The following is a 14,941-nucleotide window of genomic DNA, read 5'->3' as shown; positions in this document are numbered from 1 at the left end:
AAATATTAAACCTTCTCATGAATAGACTGTTTGTTACACCATATTATTGTATTATATATATATATATATATATATATATATATATATATATATATATATCCTAAAAAAACATCTTCTGGTTCACAAACTTGGATCTGTGGCCTTTTCAGTCAGAAGCGTTTCTTCTCCTTCCAATAATATGCTGATCAGGTTTTATATGATCACATGGCAGCTTTAGCCACAGATGTGTGTACTCTCACAGCGTGCTGCGTAGGATCGACCCAAACACACGCGGGCGCGCGCACGCTCCGGTGGGAGGAGCTACACCTCGCGCTGCTCCTCTCACTGAGTTTGTCGGGCTCCTAAATATATATAGTTGGACGAGGGTTTGCGTGTCTGCCGCAGTCACTTTATGAAGATATAAGAAACACTTCCACAGCCGGGGACACAGCGGTAAGTCTTCCGCCTTCACGTGCGAGAAAGTGTGTGTTTCCCGGCCGCCTCCTCCGCCGTGGAGACGGAGGGAGGCGAGCCAGCTGCACGGACGTTCATGTTCCGATACTCTCGGTCTGTTAGGAGGAGTGTTTCCCGAACAAAGTTGAAGGCAGTGACTGCTTTACTCCGGTTCCGGTTAGTGAGGATGTAGTTGGTTGTGTGGCTCAGTGTCATTGTGAGTACAGTCGGTCCTCCACAGCAGCTGCGTGTTGTGAGAATAAACCCTGATGGAGAAAACTTTACATCACTCTGCAAACCAGTAGCTTGCTTAGCTGTCTTTCTCAATATTCGTATTAAATACATTTACATTTAAAAAGCTGTTGGAGCACCAAAGGTCAGTACCAAATATTTCACTATAATTCAGCATATATATATATATATATATATATATATATATATATATATATATATATATATATATATATATATTAAAATGTTTCAGTGTCATTACAGTACATAGCAATACATACATGAAGGTTTTACTTTTTTATATCACACAGCCAAACACAGGCCAAAGCACAGGTAATTATATAAATACTGTCAGTATAGTACCTCAATAACACTATCCATACCCTCAAGGACCTAACAGACTATATCCTGCAGGATAATAAGAAGGGTTCGTATGACCACAAAGTGCAATTTGCTTTTTGCTTATGCCAGTTTTTCAGTCGGGGCTAATTTTAAAATGCCAGTGTGAAAATGTGCAGAGGGTGATCTGGTTTTAAAGATTTGCTTTGTGTTTTTCAAGCCGTAATGCCATACTTACATGCCCATAGATGCGTAAGCATGCAGTCCTCTTGTCTTGGCCATGAAGAGTTCCCTTTCTGAAGTGATTTTGGTGAAACATAAATTCACAGTTGTTTTGTGTCACAATATATTCTTCGAGTTCAGCACTAATATGATGCTTCAGCAGCCGGACTTCAGGCCGCAATCTCTTTGTGATCATTATTGACAGGAAGACTATATTACAACAATTACAACGTCCAGTATTGCTTTCAAAGAGCATACGTGTGTTGCTTTCGGACATCACTGATGAAAATGTGAATCTACAGTATGCCTTAATGTCTTCCCCCAGTGGACACAGGTTTAATATCCACAGTTCAGTTTAAAAATAAGTTGCATGAGGCAGAGTGGTTTCACAGAAATAAGAAACATCAAGACTTAACTGAGAAGGGAAGTATTAATGCTCCGTCATGTCCATCCAGCATCATTAAACTAGTGTATCCTGTGATCACCCTTTTGAACTATTTCAAGACCATATGCATATTTTACGGTGATGTATGTTTTGTAATTGTAAAAACGTTTCATGGCATTTGTGACCAAAATGGGGAACACTGATGATGGGGCTGTGTCACAGACCTGTACTTAAAGGCAGCGTATAGATGTTTTATTTATCCACCATCAACACTTGCTGGCCTTTCTTCATTGTTTGAATCTCCTTCTGTGCCTCAAAACTCTAAGCTCAGTCTTTGAATATGAAATTGTTGTACATAATCGTGTTTAAAAAAAAGTTTGTTTTGGGGTGTGGTTAGCCAGTAAACCCAATCCCAAGTCATAAAAAAAAGTCCCTTCAGAACCTTTGACAGCTTTATCGTAGGCAACTGGACTGGCTTTAGGGTTTTTGAAGACATTGTTCAAGAAGCTTCTTCAACTAGGAAGAAGCTTCTTGGATGTTATGTATGATTTCACTGATGCAGGTTTCATGTTTTTTTATGCTGTAGCTGGAACCAAATGAGATGCATCAGCATTTTATCACTAAACACCCTTTTGTCTTTGATGAACATGAGTTATGGAAAAACCTGAGACTCAGTAGGATGTCTCTTGAAAGGACCCGTCTCTAAAAAAAGCTATTGTATATGTTTTCAAGGGAGCTGAATCCACAGATTACTCAACATAGAACAGTATTTTATGAACAGGCAGAATATGTTGCCCAGCTGCCTCCTCCCTCCTCTTTGTTTTCATATTTCATTAGCGGGGCTAGCAGCATGTAGCATCACCTTCAATTATCCTCCCTGTCAGCGGACTGACAGTGCCTGTCTGCTGGCTTTAGTGATTACAGGCTTCAGGGGACAGGTAATCAGGTCATGGTTACACGGTTACCCTGTCAGACTGCTGAGACCACAGCAAGCATATGGGATGAAAGAACTCTCCCATCTCCAGTCACTTATCTCTTATCAGGCGTAGATATCCTAGATACTGTGTGGAGCAGGTGGACTTTCATTTTGCTGCAGTGTAATGTGTTAGAGTTAAGTTCAGTTGTACATTTTTCCCTTTAGATATTTTAATTCCTCTGCCAGTTGGTGACAGCACTTAACCATGTCAGTGTGATTATGTTAGTATGCTGATATTAGCATTTAAGGTAAAATCATCCAAATAAATGTATCGCTACTGATAGCACATAATGTTCTGTATGTTCAAAGTATTTACTTTTTTCCTGCTTTTATCTTAATTATTTTTGTTTGTGCTTGATACATCTTTACATTTAAAGGAAGTTAATTTCCATCTTCTCTCGATAGTTACATCAACCCATTCACAGAAGGCTGTAACACAATGGAACTCAATATTTAAGGTGCTCCATCAAGATTGTTAGCACATGGACACATTTTAAAATATGCATTAATAGCTATTTTATTCAGTCTGCCAAAATAAAAATGGTAAACCTTTCAAGAAGTGGTCATCATCCTCTCCAATGTTTGGCTGGATGTTTGATATTGATATTCATGAGAATGACAATCAAAACGTTGCTGTGTCCTAATCTGACTGGAAACATTTCTGGGATCCCTGCCCATTTAAACAAATGCTAGAGCAATGGGATCACATGTGACACAAACCATTTTATTGTTGGAGTGTATCATTTAAAAAAGAAAGTGATGGCCATTATGGTTATTGGTTGGGCTGACGGTGTCTGAAATCACTCTCAAGACCAGAGCACAGTGATAGAAGTGATTAATGATGACATATTGGTTTAGCATTATTAGTCCAAAATGTTCTTCTTTTTTACATTTTTCTCATAAACAGTTAAAGCGCTTTATAATAGGCTTGGGTGGAATCTTTCTTTCATACCCTCCTGACATGTCACCGAGGTATACGACGGTACACAGCAGCAAATGGCGGTATACGGCGGGGGCTACCTTAAAAGCCAGCCCATCGTAACAATGCACTGCTTCACTCACAGTTATAATGTCACTGATGACATCATATTCGCTCTCATGTCAACGGTTAATGAGGATGTGTTTGAGCGATTATTTAACCCGTCTATAGGTCAACGCACCGTGGTGAGCTTCGTGATGCTGGGCTGGTGTGTGCCAAACAGCTGGACACACACCTTTACATCGTCGCACACACTGGGCTTCGCCATTGTGTTTTTTTTTTTTGCCTACAAGTTAACAGGTTGGTTAACGGTTAATCATCGGTTTTCAGCTCATGGAGAGCAAAATTAACAAACAACTAAAAGCTTTTGTGGTTTGAATTAAATCAAATTTGATTTATAGTGTCATATCACAACGGAAGTTATCTCGGGACACTTTACACATTGAGCAGGACTAGAACACGCTCATGATTTTCAGGGTCAATACATACAAGTCCCAACATCACCCAGGAGCAAGCGTTACAGCGACTCTAGTGAGAAAAAAATGCCTTTACAGACTTTTAGACAAATCTCCAGCCTGGCCCTTGGGTTCCAACTGCATTTGGTGTTGGTAGTAGTATAGTAGTATTAGTTTACTATTAACAGTAGTAGTAGTATTTAAGAAGACTAAACCCAAAACACTGCCTGTTGCACGTTAGATACGACCTCTGTTGGTGCGTGCCAAGCACTACAGTACATCACATACAGCGCCATAGAAATCTGTATTCATGACGGCATCGAAAATCATACCCTGGTATACTGTAATTCCACCTGTAAGCCTAGTTTATAACTGTTTATGTGCGAACCTTGATCAACTGGATATCGGTTGTTGAATGAGTTCGTGCCAGAGTATAAAAAGCTGCTGAGGAAATATCACGTGACTGGTCATATGGATATTGTGGAAATAAAAGCTGTTAGCAGTAACATGACCACTTGTCCAATCTGGCAGCTAGGTTCCTTTGTGTGGCTGTATGGAGGCCATGTGTTCCCCACTGGTATTTCCTTTCCCTCCTAGTTTCCCTAATGATAGAATATTTGGGGCTTTTTGGTAAACAGAAATAGCAACACTTCTGAAGGACAGGCTTCTCTTTTTGCACCACATGCTGAAGAAATAGAAGCTCCACTGTGTGTGTGTGTGTGTGTGTGTGTGTGTGTGTGTGTGTGTGTGCCTTACTGAGAGGCTATTTCGAGTCATCCGTGACCGATTGACTGATTTTGTTTTTCTAGTCAATTACGTTGCCTGCTTTAGCGGCCCGAGCTAATGTAGGCTGCTCCTGTGCGGACTAATGCATTTCTTATCCACTGTGATTAGCCGTGGCGATGCCTGGCTAAGCCAATGACATGCTGTATCACACACACAGCAGAGAAGATGAGAGGTTTTGGATGACTCCTCTCGCTGTGGAGGCTCGTTGTGTGCTGTCCCGTCTGTGTTGATGATAGCATCCAGACTGATGTGATTATGAAACAGCAGAGGCTCACATTAGATCTGTCCGCTGCACTTACATTTTCAAGTTTTTCATGACACACATGGAATATCCCTTTTCTATCAATGTGATTATGCAGACAGCTGTTTTGGGGAAAAAACATTCTATTTTCACTGATGCTTTAATCAAACGTATAAATATGGTTTCATTCATTACAGATGGTCTTCATGCAAACAGTTGCGTGCACACTCGTGTTGATGTGTGATGATGAATCATTTTAAAAGAGAAAATTAACATCTTGCCAAATACAAAACATTTTTATTGATACGTCCTCCTTTTCTGGCTGTTCTTCCGCCATATCTTTTCTGTTTGCTTGGGGATGGCTATGACTCATAATCACAACAATTTGGTTTTAATTTTATTAAACCACAATTTTTAGTTAATTGAAACAGGCTACAGGAAGCCCAGTACTGCATATTTAATGAAAGGTTCAGAACAGCATTATGCAACTCTGGTTGTCCTGATTGAAATTACTTGCAGACAGTGTTGAGGGGTCGGGGGAAATATAAAATGTGTTTTATGTGTATCTTTATAGGGAAGAAACGTTGCAATCGTGTTTACTGTGTTGAGCAATACCTTCTAGTGAAGGCTTTGGTTAATGCTCCCTCCTCTCACTGTGGTTTCTGGAAGAGCTCCTAATCTATGGACTTGAAAACTCCGGGACGCCCCAGTAATCAGGCCTGAGCTGGTCCTTCCAAACCAGCCAAACCTCTGGCTGCCTGCCGTCTGACCGCTGGGCCACACACCCGCACGTTTGATGCTAAAAATGCAGAAATTACACTCAATAAATACAGAAATCAAATAAAACAATTTCCAAATATTAGCCTGCAATCTACTTTCCAGCAGTCATATAAAACTGCCTTTGTTGCTCACGGTAAATAGGTTTCCCCTCTGCCCTGCCAAGTTAAACAGTAATGTTGGGTCAATGGCAGCGTGGCTTGGCTTAATTAAACTCAGTGTTGATTTGCAGAGACAGGGTCCAGACCAGAGAGTGGTCAGGGTCTGCTCAGAGTCCTGACGGTGTTCTTAATGGTGCCAACACTTCATTAATGCTGGCTGTACATGAAGACAGACTCACTCCTTGCTGAGTTGAGGACTAGGTTATATCAGCAACCTCCACAGACTCTGCTAGCTTATGTTAAACTTGGAGCGCTTCTGACTATGAGAACAAATCAAATGAGAAGTTATTTTAAAAATAAATGTGTCTTTGTAACTGATCTTACTTTTAGGTAATTCTGATTAAATCAATGTTGCTTAATTTTGACATTATAATGATTTTGGACAGCTTTACATATCCAATTTACTGGTAGTGTTATTGTAAGATTTGTGCTGTCTTTTAGAGTAGAACATTCTGAATGATATCGATTGGCTGATTGCTTGTAGCTCTATTAAATTGACTTCAGATTGTGGGTTTATTGAGTATTATTATGGTAAAATGAACACCGTAGGAATTCATATAATGTAAAAAAAACACACAAATTGAAGCCTGTTTGCCTTGGTGTTGCCTGACTGTTCAGGCTGATGTTAATTTCTCACCCAGTGTGAGATCACACATGGTAGTCAGGAATTACACACCCTAATCCCAGGTGAGCCATAGCTGCTCCCAGATGTAATATCTCCCCTCCTGTCAGCGATTTGGTGAAAACGAAATAACTGTGAGTAAATGCACAAAGCTTCATAATTCCTCCTCAGAATAGTCAGTTTGTGGGAAAGATGAGCCATACCAGCCACTAACCAATTCTGAAATCCCTTGCAAGGAGCAGTTTTTGATACTATGTACACATCATTAATGTGCGATTCATACAGGATGAATGCATGGGGAGACTTGTGTAATGGCTCCAACTGAACTCTACTTGTCCTGTAAATATCCCAACTTGAAAAATAATCTGTGTGTGTGTGTGTGTGTGTGTGTGTGTGTGTGTGTGTGTGTGTGTGTGTGTGTGTGTGTGTGTGTGTGTGTGTGTGTGTGTGTGTGTGTGTGTGTGTGTGTGTGTGTGTGTGTGTGTGTGTGTGTGTGTGTGTGTGTGTGTTGGGGGGTTTCAGGATGGGGGAAAGGAGATTGCCTGATGGACCCTCAGGAAAGAGACCTCAGATCTACTTACCATCACTTCACAGCATAAAAAGGATGATATCACTTTGCTGAAAGCACAGAATTTCAAAGAGAGCAGGAACAAACACGAATGTTAAAGAATTCATTATAATATCATTTAGTAGATCAAAGGCGAGAGATACTAGCGATGAAGCTATGTGAGTCTGCAAACTCATCTGCAGGAGAGAAGATCTACAGTATGTAATGCATATGTGGTGTTTATGTCACTGTGCTGTCTCTGAGACTTACCTTTTATATATAAATTGATATTTGTAGACTTTACATCTTTCATTCACCTTCATCTTTCTCTATCTTATCTAGTGCTTTCAAGACACGTTTTTTTCTGAACATGATTGGGGTTTCACAGTTTCACATCACTTCAGTCTGAGATCACGTCACCTCAGTAGCAACATGACAATGGCAGAGATAGTTTATAGTGCCAATATTGAATGTTCAGCTAAAAAGTGTTTTATACATGGAACAGCGAGTATGGAAGCATAGCCATACATTACAGAGCAGCTTGTATTTCCATCTTTGTTGCAGGCATGACATCAGTGTCTCTGTGTGGAGACAGGAAAATCTTATCCCACTGCCACTGTCATAAAAGCAACACAATAATGAAATGACATCACAGTGGGTTGGTAATTAAATGAGTAGACTGCTGTCTTGGAGTTTTTACAAGGTTGGGAGTTTGTGAGTGCAGCACAGTGGATAATAGGGTGTCAGTGAACGCAACCCTGCAGCTATTGGCTTGTTGAGTGTGAAATTCTCTAATTTATTAGCATGTTTGTTTTTCTTTGTAAGAACACATTTTGTATCGTCTCATCATCTTGCCTCGACATAAATGCATATATTCAAACACACGGAGCCTTCTCTGTGGCCTCGTCTCCTTGGAGTGACTCGTACTTGACACGGGAACACAACTGCTTGCTAACTGACCGGAGGAGTCGTGTAGTTCGGCAGATGACACTTTAAGCCATCTAATCTCCCTGGCCTTCAGCCTGGCATTAAATGGCAGGCGCTGCTGGTGGAGGCAGATGAGTTTAATTATTACATTTCTGGCAAAAACTCATTAGCTCAGTGACCTGCGAAGCAGCAGAGGCCAGTGTCGATACTCGGGCTGCATGATACCAGAGGCTGACTGTGGGTGATGAATTAATCACAGTCCGTGCTCCTGCTGTGCCTTCCAGCAGACAACAGCAGCACTTGGTTTCCTTGCTCTTGTCTCGCTTTATAAGAAGTAATAAGCCACAATAAAGGGGGAACATTTTAACATTGGCTTTACTGAATCTCAAGTTTTGTCATTGAGTTAGAGACTCATTTGCAATCGTGGTTGCTGGTGGTGACGTGTGTGTGTATGCGTGTGTGTGTGTGTGTGTGAGAACTTCTGCTTATTCACAAAATGTGTATTGTGCCAGAGCATTTGCATGAGAAAATGCTAATTTCATTGCTGGCTCTTTTAAGTAGCTGCTCCATTATATTTGTACATAAATTGTCATTCACTTCCCTTAACATCAAAGAAAACTTGTATTCACAACCGGGCAGTGCGGGGAGGGTCGGCACATTACTCACACACTGCTCTAAAGAGGGAAGTGTTAAACACTTCAGACAGTAAACAAGCCTGATCTCACTCCACCTCCCTGGGGGAGCAGGTCCAGCACATAGCCTGCCTGTTTACCGTGGAGAAGTTCCCCCGAAGAACTTTGATTAAAACTCCACTTATGAGAACTTCAAAGATTGTCCAGGCGAGCGGGGGAGAAGAAGCTTCTATCCGTCTGCCTAGTTATGCCTCGAGCAAGAGAGCCTCTCTCTCCCCCCTTGCTGATGGATGCGATGCAAATAAGATGCTAGAGGACGAAGGACGAGATAAAAACAAGCAAAAAGGGGAAGTTAGGAGCGCTTGAGATGAGCAAAGCTACAGGGATGGTAAAGACGTTAATAAGGAATGGAATCTGTGTCATCACGTACTTAACTCTTCTGCACACAGTGATGAAACGGAAACTCTTTTATCTTCCAGTAAATGGCCATGAATCTCACCCTGGTTGTTTCCGCTCTGACAACCAGCTCCGCGATCTGCCGAACCAAAATCATGTTCTGCCCCGGACATATTGGACGGAGATGGTGGTTCCTTTTTTCTGTTGGCAGCAGAAGACTGGGGGTTTACCTGGTGGTGTGTGCTTGACGCCTCATTGATTCACTGTTGGAGTGGCTGGAGCAGAGGTCATTGTGGGGTCAACACAATTAGAGATGAGCCCATGGTCTTTAATGAGCAGGAGGGATGAAAGGGTTGCCAATTACTGTGTGCTGCTTTGTACGGAAAACAAGCCGGTGCTGTTAAGACCCAGCGTGATTTAACCTTCAGCAGCTCTGACTGTTTATTCTTCACATCAGATGGCATTAAAGGTGGGGGGCTGTTAATTAGTGCTCATGATCTTAGTTTTTTTTATTATTTGGTGTTTTTATTCATACGGTTGACCCCATTAATTGGGGTTTATTGGGGTCAACGGGGACAGTGTTAGAGGGGCTTTGCCAGGTGCTCTTGTGCACTGGATGCTAAAAGATGAAATGCTTGGTACGGTGCATGTGCACATATGCAAACACATGGAAAGTGAAGTGTTGATAAGGTAATTAGGAGCAGGAAATGATCCATTTGTCCTGTATCACTTACATGCAGCGTGGTTTGCCCTGATTGATGCCAGTAGAGGAGGGAGGCAGATAAGAGGTTAAGACGAAGCGAGTGTGCTGCTGCTTTGTGTCATCTCTGTCGTGTTGCTGACGCTGGAGCCAGCAGCTGTGTGCTTTAGCATAAACACTTGGAGAACAGTTTAACAGCTTGCCTGGCTCAGTGCAAAGTGTAGATTGTAAAAATGTTATTATTTGTTTTGGTGGATTTCATTTTAGCTTTTGACAAATCCAGGCTGGCTATTTTTTCCTCCGGCTTCCAATCTTTCTGTGAAGTTAATTTAACGGGCTCTTGGCTGTAGCTTCACATTCAACAGACAGATGTGAAAGTGGTTTTAATCCTCTCATCTAAATCATAACTTCATTGGAATCGTCATACAGGTACGTACTTCAGGGTCTCGCTCAAGGACTCGACATGTAGGAGCCGAGGTTCAAACTTCTCAACAAGAAAGCAAATAAGCAGATTTCCCAAAACTACGACTCAAGTTTTTAATCAAATAACTCTCGACTTATTGTCTCTTTGATGCTTGTTTGTGTTTTGAAGGAACTGAAGCTTATTCTGCTTTTGCAGTTAGTGCAAGTCAGTTTGGAGAATAGATTCATGTCCTACTTAATGAGAAATGTTCATCCTAAGTGTGTGGGAGGGGATGGTTGGGAGGGGGAATTCAATTTATTCTCCGTCTTTCACCGTCAGACAGACAGCTCATGAAACAGGAAGTACTGTAGTTGTCGGGGCTTTCCTCTGAGTTTAAGCTATGTCTAGTCCTGCTGTCATCATTCTGAGGTAATGAATACTTTTATATTGCTTGACCATGTGGTGATTTTAAGTTAGATGCCCTCTCAAGGCTCAAAGGGGAGGGAACTAGAGCACCCAGAGGGAAACCATGCAGGAACAGGGAGGTGCAAGCTCCACACATAAAGGCCCCAGCTGACCCCGGCTGGACGCCAGAACACTCTTTCTGGTGACGTACTGAACTGCACCACCACTACACTACACTGGTACATTCATAGGTCAGGGTCTTGTACTGTCACCAACTGGGGAGTAGGTTCCTTGCATAGCGATGTGGGATTATTAAGGGTTCCTGTAAATGAACAATATATATATATATATATATATATATGAGTCAGTTATCAATTTCTGTTTTTCTGTCTTTGCAGTCCATTCTCATGAATGCGATATCTCAGGAAAGGGAATTTCAGCAAATTTGGCACCAACGTCCACCTGGACTGGCGGTTAAACTGATTCGATTTTACACGTCAAAGGTCAAGGTCACTGTGACCTCATGTCCGTCCCATCCTCGTGTACACCATATCTTCAAATTGGGCATAAACATCCACTTGCACAATATGTCAATAAATTATGACATTTTAGGATTTTTTTGCTGAAAGTTTGATGAGAAGATCGATACAACTCTCATATCTGTTCAATATAGAGACAGGCTGTTTTATATGAGCTAAGCCAATCATCTCCTGACTGTAGGTTGATATTTAACATGCAGATATGCCAGTGGTTTTGATCTAATACTTGACAAGGAAGCAAATAGATTTCAATATTAAGATTTTCCACAATTCCTGTGACACTTAATACTGTGCACTTTTTCAAATTGTCAATCTTAGTAAAGCATTCGTGAACTGATTTGGCGACTATCTTCACCACCGTGAATCCTGTTAGCAAACTGAAAAGAATTCATATCATGTAGTATGAATTTTAAAATGCTACATGGAAACCTTGCTCCGTTTACCAAAACAATAATAAGTGACATTCTGCTATTGTGTCGGCACAACAGTTATGAAATTCTGTGCAATCCAAGCTTGGAAAAGTGTGTTTCACACCCTCACAAAGCACGGTCACGCTTCCAAAGAAGCACAGGAATTGGATTTCATGGGTGAGATGAAGAGAGGAGCATTTGGCTGTGAGGCTCGCTCGAGGGCTTAGCACTTCTTGTTAAGGATACATCCAGAGAGGCGGGGGGTATATTTTGAAGTTAAAGCGAAGGCGTTGAGAAGGTCAGAGGCAAGTATAGATTAGAGAGAGCTGTTTCACTGATGCTTGATCATTTTACCAGACTTTTCAGGAAAATAATAATATAAATATAGAAATGTTGAATATCCAGAAAATCTATAATAATGTGTGGATACCATTAATTCAAATTGTTTTTATTTTACAAAATCCATTTTAATGTCATCTGAGGATGCTTGAACATTGCCATAACTATTCAAAAACATGAGATTCAAGAGGATTCCGTTCTGAATGACCATCCAGATGTTTTTTAATTGTGCTGCTCATTGTTTTAGGTTAGGTTTTTTGGATTTCAATTACTTTAAATCGCTCAGCCTTGTAGTTGTTTGTGTGAGTGCCGACCACTGCAGTCCTTTGGCTCCTCCCGTGGGTTGTATTGATTTTTACGTCAGTAAGATAGAGTTTCTGCCATAGTAACATATTACATCTGCATTGATCAGGACAACTTGTCTGGGATGTGAGCTGTAAACAGGCTCCATCGTTGCTCCACAAGACTCTGCAGCCTGAGAGAGAGATTTATCGTCAAAGAGAGAGAATTGTCTATAAACAGTTGGTTAATGTCTGTTCTATATTGAGTTTATTCTGTATTCAAGCTTCCATTTTGTCAGCAACATTGCAAATAATGACATGGAGTGTCCATATCGCCTCATGCCTCGACAGGACAGGATGAGGAAACTGGTAGATCTTCACATCTCAAGGTTTAATGTCATCTGTGCTGCATAAAACGACTAAACTAATTAAGTAGCGGCATAAGCAGTAGTACCAGTCATATTTAATACTGGCATTGGTAGAATTAGTGAAGTGTCAGTCCCGGATGAGTTTTGATTCCATTTGATTATTGTGATTTAAATGTTTAAAGGAGTCATCACCTGGTTTTATACGTATCCAGCCCCCCTTGGATCGCTTTGGATCAATTCGTAAAACTTATTAGAAAAAAAAAAAAAAATTTTAATCAAACATTGAGCTTGTTCTGACCCTTTTTCGTACCGCGATTTTATCACGCGAGATTACGCGCGAGGTTTTGACTGGTCCGGATGTGCATTGTATAATATGTAATGAGGCGCGCGTTGATTCGCCGCAGGAAGGACAGAGCCGGGGGGGCTTGCCTGCATGCAGACTCCAAAACATAATGGCGGCGCTTCGGCGATTTCAGGTAGCGGACGGGGCGGGGTTGGGTGGTGAAAGAGGGGTGGGCTTATGCAAGTAGCCTCCACGGTGACGTCACCGAAGGCGCAGAATCAAAATCTCGTGCTTTAGGAATGCACACCCTTGTGTGCTATTCCTGTTCGGAAAAAGAGCAGAAGCGAAAAAACGGCGCCACTTTCAAACTCCAGCCTTTCAGGCAAGTTTCAACTGAGGTCAAACACAGATATGCATGTTTTAACAAGAGAAATTGCGATTTCCAGGTGATGACTCCTTTAAACAATTAGAGTGCATTATGTCTTTTAGCAGAACAACACAATACATATCATTTGGTTATAACGCACCTATTAGCAAGTCACAGAAGTGAAGAAAACAACTTCTGCTTTTTAAGAAGAGGCCCATAGAGTGACTTTACACTGCTACCATGATTTAGCAATGACACTGCACCATCACTCACCATGCTAAGATGAAGATAAGAAGAATCAGTCTCGTCTCCTTTCTCATGGAAATAGCAGCACAGGGGAGTGGTGCAAAGGATTTATTTTTTTCTCTTTTCCAAATATTTGTTTCTTGCAATGCCATCAAATCATCCAGATTGTAAAACAGATAAATCCTTGTGACCTTTAAATCCCAAATAGGCAAGGAGTCTTTGTTAGAGTGTGTACCCTGAACTGACTTGGCAGGGTCAATTGGGTTCTGGGCTGGTGGTGAACTGCAGGGTTAGAGAGGATAGCATGCAATCTCTTACAAACCAATCGCCTCTGTATTCAACGTTAGCTTTTAAACATCGAGGACAAAAAAAAACGTATAAGTGTGGTTGTATTTTCAATAGGAAACATTTAAACAATCACTCAAAGGGAGAAAAGCAAAAGGCCATAAAACTACTAGGTTGAAATGCATTTCAAATCAACATGGGATTGTCTATTTCATTTAATTTATTCTTCATTAATCTGCTGTATCGGGGCATTTGAGTGACCAGTACCAAAATATAATATATTGTTTTAATCAACTAAAGAGGTCATATAAATCAGCAAATAATCACCAATAAATGTCCACTGGTGCATCACAAATGCATTTCTCCCATCTCCCATCCCTGTGTGCTGGACCTCCAGTGGGGGGTTTTGGTGGTCCATGCTCTGGGATCCACATGCTGCAGTAATCCAGAGAGGGTTAGGATAAAGCCTGGTTTCGCCTCACTCTCTGCCTCCTCCCAGATCAGATGAGATTAGGAAAGAGCTAAGGAGCTCTGGGGGAAGGCAAGGCTCAGAAACGCTGAGGCTGAGCAGAGGAGGGACACAGCGAGGCAGGTGGGAAGTCCTGCAGGAGGAGAGAGCCGGAGAGTGGAGAGGGGTTCACTCGAGACTGCAGGGCTGAATACTCATGTTGGTGCATGTGGAGGAGTTTGAGGCCAGCTAGACAAGGTGTGTGATGAAGTCGATGCAACAGATTTAGTTTGTCTTTGTGCTTTTCAGTCCTAATTGGTGTGTCACAGACAAAAGACTTCTGAGGCCAAGAGGACTTTGGAATAGATGAAGAACGAAAGGGAATAGCACGCTGCAGCAGAAATGCTGGTTCAGTGCCTTTGGCTTGGTTTGTGTGTTTGTGGGTGGGAAATTTATAAGAGATTAGTCATTGTTGCTGGACTATCAAGTCCTGCTGGTTGGCCAGTGAACCTGGGTGCACTTTATCCTCTCCTTGCAGCTGTCTTCATCCTTACCGGGAAAAAAACTGAAGAAAGCCGGAACAGATATTTCAAACACAATTCATCAGGTCTAGCCACGCTGACACAGAAAACGGTGTACTGATGAGGACAGAATGAGGACAGTATCTGATTTAAGTCCATGCAGTGTTTGTTTTGACTTGTTATTGTCTTCTTTCTTGGTGCAAGGGATCTTTGACTTGTTGTGCAGTGATGCCCACTC

The 14,941-nt window shown here is 41.6% G+C and overlaps 1 protein-coding gene across 2 annotated transcripts in view; it reads left to right on the top strand.

The window, feature by feature from the left end:
* The first annotated feature begins 283 nt into the window (after nt 1-283).
* LOC311016513 (myocyte-specific enhancer factor 2A-like) overlaps nt 284-14,941 on the top strand; it is a 33,875-nt gene continuing 19,217 nt past the window's right edge. Inside the window, exon 1 of one of the 2 annotated variants that reach the window (XM_084014241.1) lies at nt 284-432. The gene's annotated coding sequence lies outside the window, so the exon portion shown is untranslated. Of the gene's footprint in view, nt 433-14,221; nt 14,441-14,941 lie in introns of those variants that run through there. The other variant, XM_084014240.1, reaches the window with a different exon arrangement.

This window comes from Eutrigla gurnardus (assembly GCF_963514095.1).
Source record: "Eutrigla gurnardus genome assembly, chromosome: 1".
NCBI lineage: Eukaryota > Metazoa > Chordata > Actinopteri > Perciformes > Triglidae > Eutrigla > Eutrigla gurnardus.
The sequence above is the reverse complement of the archived record's forward strand: the minus strand, read 5'-3'. Positions and strand labels throughout refer to the sequence as shown.